We start from the raw sequence: 13,026 nt of genomic DNA, 5'->3' as shown, positions 1-13,026 counted from the left end.
GATGAAGAAGGAGGAGGTATGGTGACAGTCCTCAGCTGCAAGAAGTTAGAAGTAAAAGGTACTTTTACATGATAGTCGCACCTTGGGTACTGAATACTATGAGAACAGATATAAAAGGACAGAGAAAACGAGCATTTAGGTTGAATGTTAGTCTATGTCTGTACTGGTGGGTGGAAGCTGAGCTAAAGCCTCTGTGGCTGAACACAAGCCAGGTATTCGGTTGCCACAGATGTTGTATCCTGGAGTCCAGGCTTGTCTGCCCACTGCAGTGGACACACCTTCAGTTCATGTGCTCTCCCAGAGCATGGAACAGCCTCTCTAGGGAAAGGAGAAAAGCAATTTTTAATTCATATGGCTGCAACACTGGTATACTTATGATAAGGAATCATTGTGTCTGGAAAGAGGCAAAGTGACTGATCCAATAAGGTATTTCCATCCCTGATGTACATGAGAAAATCTTACAAGTAAATTATTCTCCTTTTCTGAAGTATTATTTATATGACTTTTCAAAACAAAAATCTAAGCAATTCTACTACTGTTCTGGGGCTTTTGCAAATGGAAACAATAAGAAACTGTGGTGAAATGCAAATAAACAATGCTATAATATGTAGTGCTAGGAAATACTGAAGAAGTATGATTTGAATAGCAAATATCGATGCACAGGGAAACAATAGATCTCTTTATTATCTTCCAGTCTGCCTTGCACTGTTATGTCCTGTGAAGAACCAGATTGCCAATTTGGCTAATTACCGATCAGTTCCAGGAACCTCCTGGTTATAGCTGAAAGGAGCTTCTGATTGCTAATGGCAGGTTTGTGACTGGATTAATTTTGCAAGGAGTTCCTATTGACATTTTTATCGGTCTCATGCTATAGATATGTTTTACTGGTCTTGGCAACGGTAATTAGCACAGCTCTTCCTTTAGGTGAATGCAACTATATAATATCTACTATATGATCCAATGCAGATATCGCTGCACAGCGCTGCATTGTGCTGGGTGGCTGCAGCCTTCTGGCCACTGAGCTAACCCTGGACAAACGCTGAATCTTTTTAATGAAACATTACATTTTTCAGATTACTCTGAAATTTACTGCTTATGGGAGACTTTAATAAGGATAAAAGCATCCACAGCATGTGGATGCTAACAGAAAAGAAGCTCCTGTCTGTAGAGGCTTTGAACAATATCACAGAAATTAAATAGTAATGCATGGTTTAATAATGGTCCATCATATGTTCCCCTACACACATGTGTGCACACGTACATATGTTAACATTTTCAAAATGATTTCAGCAGAGATTTTTCTGACCACATGCTAAAAATAAAAGCAAATAAATAAATATAGATTAGCAACTCCAAGAGGTAAAGCCAAAGGTAACAGATAAAAAAGTGCTTGACCTCTCTTATTGAGTCCTTGAAAATCTTAAGCCTTTAAACATTAGCTATTTAATAATAACATTAAAATTAAAACAAACAAACAAACCCACAAAGTAAAATAAAATAAATAAAACTATCTGTGTGAAATGTAGATCCAAGACATTTTCTTCTATGTTGTGTATACGACTCACATTCTGTTTAAGAATTATTGGTGGTGGCTTTTCCAGGAAATAAAGGAAATCGTGAGATTTTAGAGAAATAGACTAAAAGAGAAAAAAATAAAATAAAATAAAATAAAATAAAATAAAATAAAATAACGAAGCGTAGCAACTGCTTGGACAAGGAAGCTATTCTAACACAGCTAAGGATGATGTATTAATTACGTACTAAGGGTATTGTCCTCTTCAGTACCTTGAGCAATTTCAGGGAATTAGTGGGCTTCCACTAGCTCCACATAGACAACTGTCTGCCATCTGAAAATCACTTATATTTGACAGGTTTCACAAGCACACTGGGACCTGGACTAAAGTACATTACAATGAGCAAAACAGTAATCAGTCCTACCCTGCTTTGGTTCTGGGTACAAAGGATTTTCTTCTTCCAATTATTTTCTTATCTGACCTCTAAAGTCACCATATACACAGATAACTGAGGGAGAAACTTTCCCGTACCTGTCTTTTTTTTTCTGATAAAATGAAAAAGAAAAGCACAGCTATCTTCTTGGACTTTGGTATGTAGTCACAGAAAGAAAAATTCATCACTTTTCCTTGGAAAAAGAGGTGGGCTTCTCACCCAGTTGGTCACAGGTCTTTTGACTTTTTTACAGGGCAATCAAATGCAAAATGAACCATACTTCTATCTCATTTTCCCTTTGAAATTTTTTACATTGTTCAGTTGCTGCATCTTAGAGGAAAATTACTGTTAAACAGATGACAGTTTTAAACGCCTCTCCATAAAATGCCAGCAAAGACCATCATCACATCTCCATAGGCTTTAAATGATTTGGAGTTCACAGTCAAAACTGCATTTTCCAGTTCAGTGAATCCTTTCGCTGACTATTGCTCCAATATCCTTGTTGTTTCCCATTACTGAACAGAAAGTCACCACATGACTTATAATAATTTGGATTTAATTGCAAAGATACGGCTTGGGTCCAAGTGGGTAGTATGGGAGGGAGGGGAAGGGGGATTATTCCCTTATTCTAAAGCCATGATAAGATTTCTCTGAAACATTTTCAAATCTCCAGCACAACATGTTCAACCCCAATTCTGAAGGTCCTTATTAGATTTCTTCTAATCTAAAATATTCCTGGGGTTTCTCTCTTGTGATGTTATTGCCTAACAAATGGTGTGGAAAGTTGGAATCTTTCATAAAAGCTTCAACAACACGAAAATAGTTTCCATAATGAATAGATTTCAATCTCTAACTCCCTCTGTAGAAATGTTTTAATCATGAAAGACAGAATGGAGTTCTCGTGGGGCTGTTATTTAAAATAGTAAAGAAAAATATTTGCATCTACTATGCAATTGTGAAATATGGCTTGGTGCTTTGTTTACAACAGGCAAGCAGACAGTTATTTTACCGAAAGTAGTGACTGGCATATTGTGTGGATTTTTGAGAGGGAGTGCATTTGTGCTCTGTGAAATCCTCGTATTTCTGACAATTTGAAAAACGATATTGTTCTCAGTCTACATCTTGATAGTGTTTGTAGGGAGATAGCCAGCATTTTGGGTAAGAAAGAACCTTTCCATGTAATATTCCTCATATATATTTGAAGCAAATGAATAGCCTATATGAACAGCAAGATTCTGTCAAATGGAGTGTTCTCCTATAGCTTCATGCTATTGCTGTCCCAGGAATGATGATAGAGAGGATAAGGCATCAATTTGAATTTCTCATTTTCCACCTCCATATTTTGAAGCACTGAAAATGGAAGGAATATATAAAGGCAAACAAGTTTGCAGATACTGTTGAACATCTAAATAACATGAATCTTGGCTCTACCTACGAACAGGACTGCAGCAACAAAATTCCACTCCAGCTGCACATCCTGCATTTATTAGCAATTAACACCATTTTGATTTAATTTCTAGCTTCAGCTTCTTCTGTTCCTTTTTACATATGCAACATGTACTACACAAGCATTTGAATTTATTCTTCTAGCGTGAATGATAAATATGGATGCGATGGGAGGTTCATGACTCCATAGGAAAAAAAAACCAACCAAACAAACTGGGATTTGATTTTTTGTGTAATTAAGTGACAAAAGTATTAATACAACTGATTATGTAATTTCACTAGTAATCTAATATTGAATGGGTAAGTAGGGAAAGAGTGACAATAGCCTTACTGACAATTGTAGTTCCCTGTGACCACAAATGCCCAGAAAAGCACATTAATTTGAAGTGGTTTACTAGGTGATAACTTTAATAAACTATAGATAGGCTTGCATCGGAAGAAGAAAAAATGACCAGAATCTTTCCTTAAAACCAGTATTCAATAAAGCCTTGAGTTTGGGTGACTTTTATTTTTCATGTTTGCCCTGAATATAGCAACACAATTATATTTCAAGGAATTGTTTAAAAAGATTTCAAGATTCTCTTGAATCAATCAGCAAAAGATTAGGACAGGGGGTAAGCAACAACAACAAAAAAGAGAACAAAAACAAAACAAAACTTTGAAAAACTATTTAATTCAAAAATCAAAATGGATTTTTTTTGTATCATTAATTAAAAGCTTAGTGAGAGCAAAAGCACTGCAAATAAATGCAAGTAACTCAAAATTGTAAAAGTCAGCTTTTCTAACCACAGCTAGAAAACCATCAAAAACTAAGACCAATAATGGGTCTGATATGGTACTAAATGTATTTCAAAGATACTGCAAATACATCAACATTAAGACAGCATCCACCCACCCAGGAATCATTCGATACTATCATCTTCTAGAAATATTCTATATTTATTCGTGTCTATTAGTAGGGCCTATTAATAGGGCTTTTCTAAAATTTATGAACATTTTCTTGTTGATTTTCTCCTTGAAAGTACATTTTGTTATTCAAACACATTAATATGCTTTAGTGTTGATTGTGACTATACTCTTATAAAAGAGACTTATACAATGGCATTTAGAAAAAAAGACATTTTCTATGGTGTTTTATCCTTTTGAATAGTCAACTGAAGTTCATCCAAAAATGAAGGGGTATATTAGGCATAATTTAAAAACCCATAGAAAAAAAGGTCATGTTTTAATAAGAGAAATGTGTTTTTAATAATCATGTATGTGGTGGCCTACTGGTTTTATTTCTATTAGCTTGCATAAGACTTTCCCATTAGGGTAGCATATTGATCTAACTCCTGCTATATGTGTTGTATGTTACTGTATCGACAGAAAAGGCAATGGGATAAAATGCTCAGGAACCTTTAAGCAAACGATTCTGAAGAGCTCCACAAGGACCTATTATAACAAAGCAATTGGATGATATGATGACCAGATTAAATTGAATGAAGAAAATTGCAAGGTAGTGCACAGTGGAAAGAACAATTTAAACTACTCATATGCACTGATAACTTCTGAATTAGTTATAAGATCCTGGTGAAAAAAAATGAAGGAGTCATCAAGGAGAACTGAATAAGGACATTTGTTCAATATGCAGCCAGTACCTAAAAATCATAAGATATTAGGTTGCATTAAGAAGGAAATACAGAATACTATTAAAGCTATAATGTTAATATCTAAATCACTGGTGCATCCTCCCTTTCAATATTACATGCAGGTCTGTGATCTCATCCCAAAAACCTAGCCCTAACCCTAACCCAATACAGTAGAAATAGAATAAAAAGTACAGGTACAGGCTGTTGCAGGACCTTTCATAACGATAAGGACTTCCAGAAAAAAAAATATAGCAGTAGAGAAAAATAAGACGCCAAAATGGTTCCCAACCATTATAGGAATATTCAAAAGAAAAAGGCAAAGAGGTTTCACTGTATCTAAAAAGCCAAGGTGGGAGGGGGAAAAAAAAGATACAAAGAAACCATGCAGAGAAAAATAAAAAATATGACAAGTAGGAACATCAGTAGATCTTCTAGTCCATTCCTCAGGCCCTAGATATCAAAAAATACTGAGTCCATCTCTCAACTCCTAAAATGAATGTCTGCATTTCATGCTTTCCCATGACTTGTACTTCACAGCAGTGCTGGGGCTGCTGATGTGACAGCAGTGATGGTTCAGGCCAGAGATGTTCAATCCTCCCACCAACGCCAACATAGAGAGAGGATCCCATTGTTCCTACTTCTGCAGAATCCACCACGTTTGGATCTTTGGGCAGGGTCATGGTTTGGATATTCAGATACAAGTCAATCAAAAGCAGTATGTTAAGTCATCGAACATTCAAAAAAGGCTCAATTAGTATGTCCTGCAATGTCAAAACAAGTAGCATGCACTTACCAATATTTAAAATACTTTATTTGTATACATACCGTATTAACTAGTGCTACAAGATATTACCGAAGCAGAGAGTCTGGTAAAACTTTAGAAAACAACCACGGTGAACCAGGTTGTAGTAAGTAATCAGCAACTACAACTTCTGTACTACCTCAAGTCAGCACATTCTGTCCCACAAGCCACTTCTCATGCAACTGGTATTTTTTTCCTAGGGAAGGCAACACATTACAGGAAACAAAATATGCCATATGTCAGTATACCCTATAGCAAATAGCATGCTTCCGAGTCAGGAAGAAACTTCCATCCAAACATAGAAATTCCTTAGTCACTTCTTGAGATAGTCTTAAGATATCACAGTGCCAGGTGTATAGTAAAAGCCTCAGAAGATTAGGTTAACCAAAAAATAGGTCATTTACTCTCAAGAAATATTTTTGTAGCCACCTAAAGAAGGCTATAAAAAAAAAATCTATTCACTTCCCTTCTAATGAGAACAACTCAATTTTAACAGATCTCAAACAGTACACTCTTCAATAAAATTAACCTTTGGAAAGAGAAGATGACATGGCTAGTTATTCTCATCTTGGCATCTACACTAGGGTTCTGGTTTCCTTTTACTCATCATATCTGGAGATTCACATTGGAAGTAACACTGTTCCACATCGGTTTTGGCTGAACAGGAGAACATGAGTATCTTAATTGTAATTCCCTTCTGGAATTTATTTGTGTTGACTGCTGACCAAGCTGTCTGAATCTTAACAATAGAAAGACAGGAATTATTTAGTCACTGTCTCTTTTCTTCTGTCTCTGTTTCAATTCCAGACATCTTTGTACACAGTGAAGATGAACAGACATCCTCATTTTCCTGCCTGGATACAGGCTCAGTTTGTCTTCTATGTAGACACATGGGTAGTTGATCTGTTTTATAACGAAAAATAAGCAGCAAATGTCAAGATTCATGCCAGTTTTATCAATCTTGGATTTTAAAAGCCCCAAACATAACAGCAACAATAAGAAAAGTTTGCTGAAAAATTTATGTCCAGATTATCATCTGTTGCAATTATGCTCTTGGATCAATTTCTGACAATTTACAGCTTGGGGCTCTGGTCTCTTCTATACTACTACTGCTATATAGCTCTTCTTTTTCCAGGATTCTTGATTCCCTCATTTCCTTTGTTTGCAGGTTTAATGTTCACAAAAGGATTTACTTCACTATCTGATATGAACAAAAGAGTCTGTCAACAAAGAAAATACTAAATGTGATAGAACACTTAAACTGTCCTTATACTGCTATTAGGCAGAAACAGCATCTAAGGGAAGCTGCCTCTGAAGGAACTAGCTGTCATATAGGTAAAATTTGTTCTCCTTTACAAGCTGATTTGCATCTGGGCCTTTTTTTTTTTTTTTTTTTAAGTCTTTTATCTCAAGTATTTCTGAAATTATAACCTGGAGAAGTGAAAAAAGTGAGAAAGTAGTTTGAGGAGAACTGAAAACACTACATCACTGAAGTATAGTTTGAAGTCTTACTATGAAAAAGATTGCTATTCTAATGAAGCCCCTGATGCTAAAGGAGTCTGTATGAAAGAAAATAAATATTGAAGTGTTGAGGTCACCAAATGGATGCCAAAGGTCTGCACAATACAAGTAACTGAGTCATTTCATATTCAGCACTTCTTGGTCTAAGTAAATTTTGGTTTATGTCTTCATTACCTACTTTATATGTCCCATTTATTTTGAAAATTCAGCCTCTTGGTCTTCAATATTACAGCTTTCTGGATTTCCCAAAAGGCAACTTAATTCTTATTTCCTTTGCTGGCTACTTGGCCAGCAAAAGTGTTGGTGCTTTCCTCGAGACCAGCGTAATGCTGGCAGTGAATGTGCTCCTCAACTTCTATTATGTCAAACCTTAAAGATTTAGATTTGATATGTGTGAGGCCAAGAGAACTTTCAGTAGTGGTGTTATTTGGGTGACTGGGAAAAATATGTTAGGATTACCTCAGAAAGATGACAGTCAAGTTATGTGTGTTGATGACAGGAAAGCTGACTTGTAAGGCTAACCTACATATTTTCAAAAACTCTCTCCATTTGTTTCTGCGGGAAACTGATACCATTGCAACTATGTTTCTACTATCAATCATAGATTCTCTCAGTCTTCTTCTAGTCTCATTATTTTTCAAGGTATTCAAATTCTGACTATTGACTAGCAAAGGATAAAAAAATAAAGATGACTTCACTCAATTTTAACTCATTTTACTAAAATAAAGTTTTCCTCAAACTGGCAAATTACCATCTTAGCCATTCAAATATTTTTATATACAGGCTCAATTGCAATTACAGGAATGAAGTTGCAAAGAGATGGACCAACTGCAAATAAAATTGATCATTTACATGAACCCAAAGATAAGGCCACATTTCCAGATAACATACCAAATCCTTAACAGTGTAATGATATTTGCAGGCAATTTCAATGGCACTGTATTCATTTCAATGGAATTGTACCCATTTACAAGAACAGCAAATCTGATCCATCCATTTATACTGTCAGCATTTTTCAGTTTATGAGAGAAAAATATAACTAGTTCTGACAGATGAAAAATGAGGCTAGAAAATTGAGACTGGGTTGTTTTCCCCACCCCTCGCTGATTAGGTGCAGAGCAGCCTAGAGAGTGTGGAAAGTTCCCTGCTGTTACAACTTTTAACAATAAAATAGCTGGCCTCCTAAATGGACTTAATGAGTGAATTACTAATTGCAGATTTATTATCTGTACTCTACAATGGGAACTGTCAGATCATCGAAATGCTCATTTTGACTCTGCAGTCTAAGCAGCTAACCCTGGAGACAAGCCAACAAGTAGATACACACATTTCCGATACTCCCTTGAACGCAATTTTTTAATGTCTTCTTATGGCTTACTGTTCTTGATGACTAGATCAGCAGAGCTACTAGAAGAAGATTGTCTCGGAACACCTGGTCACCAGCTGGTGAGGGTCTGGACTTGGGTTGTATTTGCCCACTTCATGGATTAAAGAGTTAGTCAAATTTGGCAGATTTCAGATTAGTCCCTTGGAGAGGAAAAACTGACAATAGAAGCACAAATGCCCTGAATGTAATCTCATTTCTATACAAAAGGAGTATGAACTCCTGTTTCCCTGAACCCCAGTATGGAATCCCCTGCCTTACTGCAGTCAACACTCAACCCAAGTGCGCCTTTCCATTTCTCAAAGGTCATCATGGCTTTGGCTTCTTTGCTTTTGATTCAACTGCGCTTCCTTTTCCTTCTCCCTTTTCTCCAGTCAGTCCTAGTTCCTGCATGTGGTTTATCATTTCCCCCGAGGAAAGGCTTTAGCCTAAATGGTTTCTGCTCATTCTTATCCGGGCCTGTGTTCAGCTTCTACTATTTTTGCTTCGACTGAACAAAAGGGAATTAATTGTTCCTTCATTTAGTCTGAATGGAAGGAAAACTGATTTATACAACAGCTTCAACTCAAACTGTAACAAGAATTATTTCTTTACACACACATAGATTTTTACAGTTTATTTACATTTTTTTACAGTTTTTTTAATCATCTGTTACATATATTTTGCACAAACCAAATTTTGGAACAGATTGATGACTGATGGAATTAAGCAATCCCCATTGTCAGAGTTTAAGAAATGCTCGTATAAGCATATGTTCTTATTTATAATATAATAATTCCATCAAAGCCTTGCTTCTAGCATTAGCATGATGCATAACAATAAACTAAAGCTATGCAGGACACATGGCTTCCACTAATGATATTTTTCTGTAATAAGAAGCAGAGCTTTGAAAAGTCAGTGTACAGAGCAGTACGCAAGTGTGAAGTTACACTATGTGATTCATTCTGCACAACACAGATTTCACTGAAGACCAACACTACGTGTCAGAAGAGCCATGAGGCATAAATAGGATCAACACCAGTATGACTCTAAAAAGTGATTCACAGAACTAAATAAGAAAATAATCATCTTTATTAGATACTATATTTCCTTCTTTTCCCCAAAAGAACCCTGTACAAATACTACTTCAAAATAATTCTAATAGGACTTTTCAATGAAGACAGGATGAAAAAAATATTGGTTTGGTTGTTAATTTTATTCAATTCAGGTAAGGTACGCATAGTTCTTAGAAGTGGTTCAAACCAAAACCACTTTGAACTTCTTCAAAGCTTGTCTATTTAATCTTCTAAATACATCTACCACCAAACACATAGCATGACTGTACTTCCAAAGAATGCAAGTTGTTTATAATGCATTCATTGTTATTCACCAATTATCACCACCACATAACAGCATGTCGCTTTCCCATACACTGTGATGTTGTTCAATATAATAGCTTTTGCCAAAACAACTAAATCTTCAAAGTGTCATCTTCTTACCCAACAGTACATGGGAGGCAAAGCTGCTGTTCCTTCAGATATATAGATTGTACTCTTCTCATTACAAAAACATAATTAACATAAAAAGACAAACCTGTGTTCTGAATAGTCACATATTTATTGCTTTTAAAACAGTGACACTGATAAAAATTGTAGAAAAGGTAGGCCTAAATCTTCTGTGCTGCTTACAGAAATTTAAAAAGTCTGACAACACTTAGTGTGCCATACATATGGCTGAACTACTAAACTTTCATGAAGACATGTATCTATAGCTATATCTTTGCTATCTGAAAGAATATATAACCAGCTTCAACCAGCTGGCCAAGTTACATTGAGTTTGAATAGCACGAAAATATTGAACTTTCGTTTCACAACTTTAAAGTACAGCTAGTGTTTTCAGGGTTCACGTAGATACTGTTTTGTTACTGAGTATCAATTCTATGATGGCTAATACAAAGCAATAACTTCAAGTATATTTCTACCACTCTGCTAGGTCATGTCTTATAATGACAATGTACCTCAATTAAGGCAGCTATTTTACTTTACAATGTTTTAACAGAAATCTCTGTTTTTGAAGGAAAGTGGGAACAGTAGAAATTAAGTAAAGAATTTCAGCAGTCTGTTACAGCACTTCCAAGTATATAGCAATCATAAATTTACTTTTAGAAACTAAATTTTTGGAAAACAGATACTGGAAGGATTCAACAGAAACCACAATAAACAAAACACCTCCAGATTTGTCCAACATCAGAAAATGAAAATGACTGTCTCACATCGCTGGGTTTGCAGATAGCAGCTGAAATACCCTCAAGGCAATTGCATAAGAAGAAAAAAAAAAAACCTGCCTCAAAGAAACCTGGTTTCCCCAAAGGAGACTGCAATGCAGAAGGCAAGGAAGTGCTGGAAAAGACAAGAGCTCAAACAAGCTTCGCTGTTATACCTTTAAAGAAATCTCAACTAGATCTTCAACTGGCAGTCTTTATTCTAACAACTCAAAAGTGACCTTACCTAAATAAGGGCTAAATAAAAAGACACAATTGTTTCACTGCTAATGTTCTTCTGTAAAGCTCACTGAATAAAATAGTTCTGAACCACGGAAAAAGAATTACAGACAAATTCATCTGGAAATGATACTTGCAGCCTTAAGAAAATATAGAGGACTAGATGATAAATAAGATATTTTTGAGTGTCTGACTGCTCTGGAACAAACAGTGGGAAAACTCAAAATGATCTTGGTTTTCCATCCAAGGTACTACTTGGCAAAATACAGCACCAAAATGTGAAAAGAAATGAACAATGTTATGGAAACATATTCATGCCTGGTTTCCTATAGAATGCTTGAGAGTTAATGAGCAACTGGTATTCTATGGTCATTGTTCAACACCCCAGTTGTAATTATTTTATTACTACCTGCGTATGTGTTGCAGCTACTTGTCAAATGTTTAGAAACGAACATCTCTGGACTCTTGAAGACTTTCACATTTTTGTGTAATGTGAGTTGTGTCTATCACAAACAAGCTCTGATTAGCAACTATATCTTCAAGCATGCTGGAATAAAAACTTCCAAGTAGAAACTCTTCCTTCCTCCCAATGTCTCTTTATCCATATCACATCTGGCAGAATTTTCAGTTCAAAAGATACAGAGAAGGAAAAACTTCTAGCTTTTGGAGCTGGAATCTAATGTGTGACTAACAGTAAGAGCAGGCTTTCCTGTTGCGTAAAATTTAACACAGTCAATTATATGAGTGCAAAGACTTGAAAGACTGTATAAACAGAAGAGCGTCTTTTGTAGAGACATTACTAAAACAGGACAAGGGCACACACCCACAAACAAAAAACAGGCAAAAGGAAGGTTAGCTCAAAATAACCTTGATGTATTGAATTGAAATAGATTCTGTTTATATTTTAAACAATCATGGACAATCATGTTCATATGCTATGAACACAAATGAGATAAAATGGACTTTAGAGTATTTAAACATAGCACTCAAAGAAGGAAATGAAATGTTTGTCTGAGGCATAAAGCTGTCATGACCAAAGTCTGCAAACTTTTGGGTACTTGCAAAATCTCGTTACTATTAACCTCATACTACGTTTGAAGTGTGAAAGCTGAAGACTAGCTATTTGTATCTACAAATATTTAAAATATTTATTAGTGTTTTAACTGTTATGATTGAAAAGTGAGAACAAAGAGTTCTCAGCTTAAAGGTACGCTTTAAACTGAGGTTTCCAGCTACATGTCTCTCTGCAGAAGAAAGGGTCATCAGATTCACAACGGGGTAGGTAATTCAGTGTAACTTATGGAAAAAGCTGATATTCTACCGGTCCTCAAAAGATCTTTTAAAAAAAAAAAATGGTCTGCAAGACAGACTGGACAAATTATACCCAGCATTTCTGGATAAATTTTTTGCTATTTAAATTTTTCATATCAAACCACTTCCCTCAAAACACGCACAGGCCCTGACCTTAACTCTATGAGTATTTCTTGAGTACGTCAATTGTAATGGCACTCTTTCAACAGGATCATTGACAACACTAAAGAGTTAGGTACTTCCTAGACACCAAATGGACTAATTTTTTCCCAGCCTATACTTTTCTCCATCTTTTCTATAGCTTTTGAGGAAGTTGTGAAGAAATGGAGATACACTTATAAGAAGTGTTTTGTGAAAGCTTATATTGTAATTCCTAATCCTCTACATAGAGTGCCCAGAGCACTCAGTGGATGGCTCCAGATGGATTTTTAAAAACCTAGAAGAATAACAAATAATCAGATATATTCTGCACTCATTCTACATACAGAATATGCCTTTTCTATTC

The sequence above is a fragment of the Caloenas nicobarica genome, chromosome 2 (assembly GCF_036013445.1).
Source record: "Caloenas nicobarica isolate bCalNic1 chromosome 2, bCalNic1.hap1, whole genome shotgun sequence".
NCBI lineage: Eukaryota > Metazoa > Chordata > Aves > Columbiformes > Columbidae > Caloenas > Caloenas nicobarica.
Note: the sequence above shows the minus strand (reverse complement) of the source record.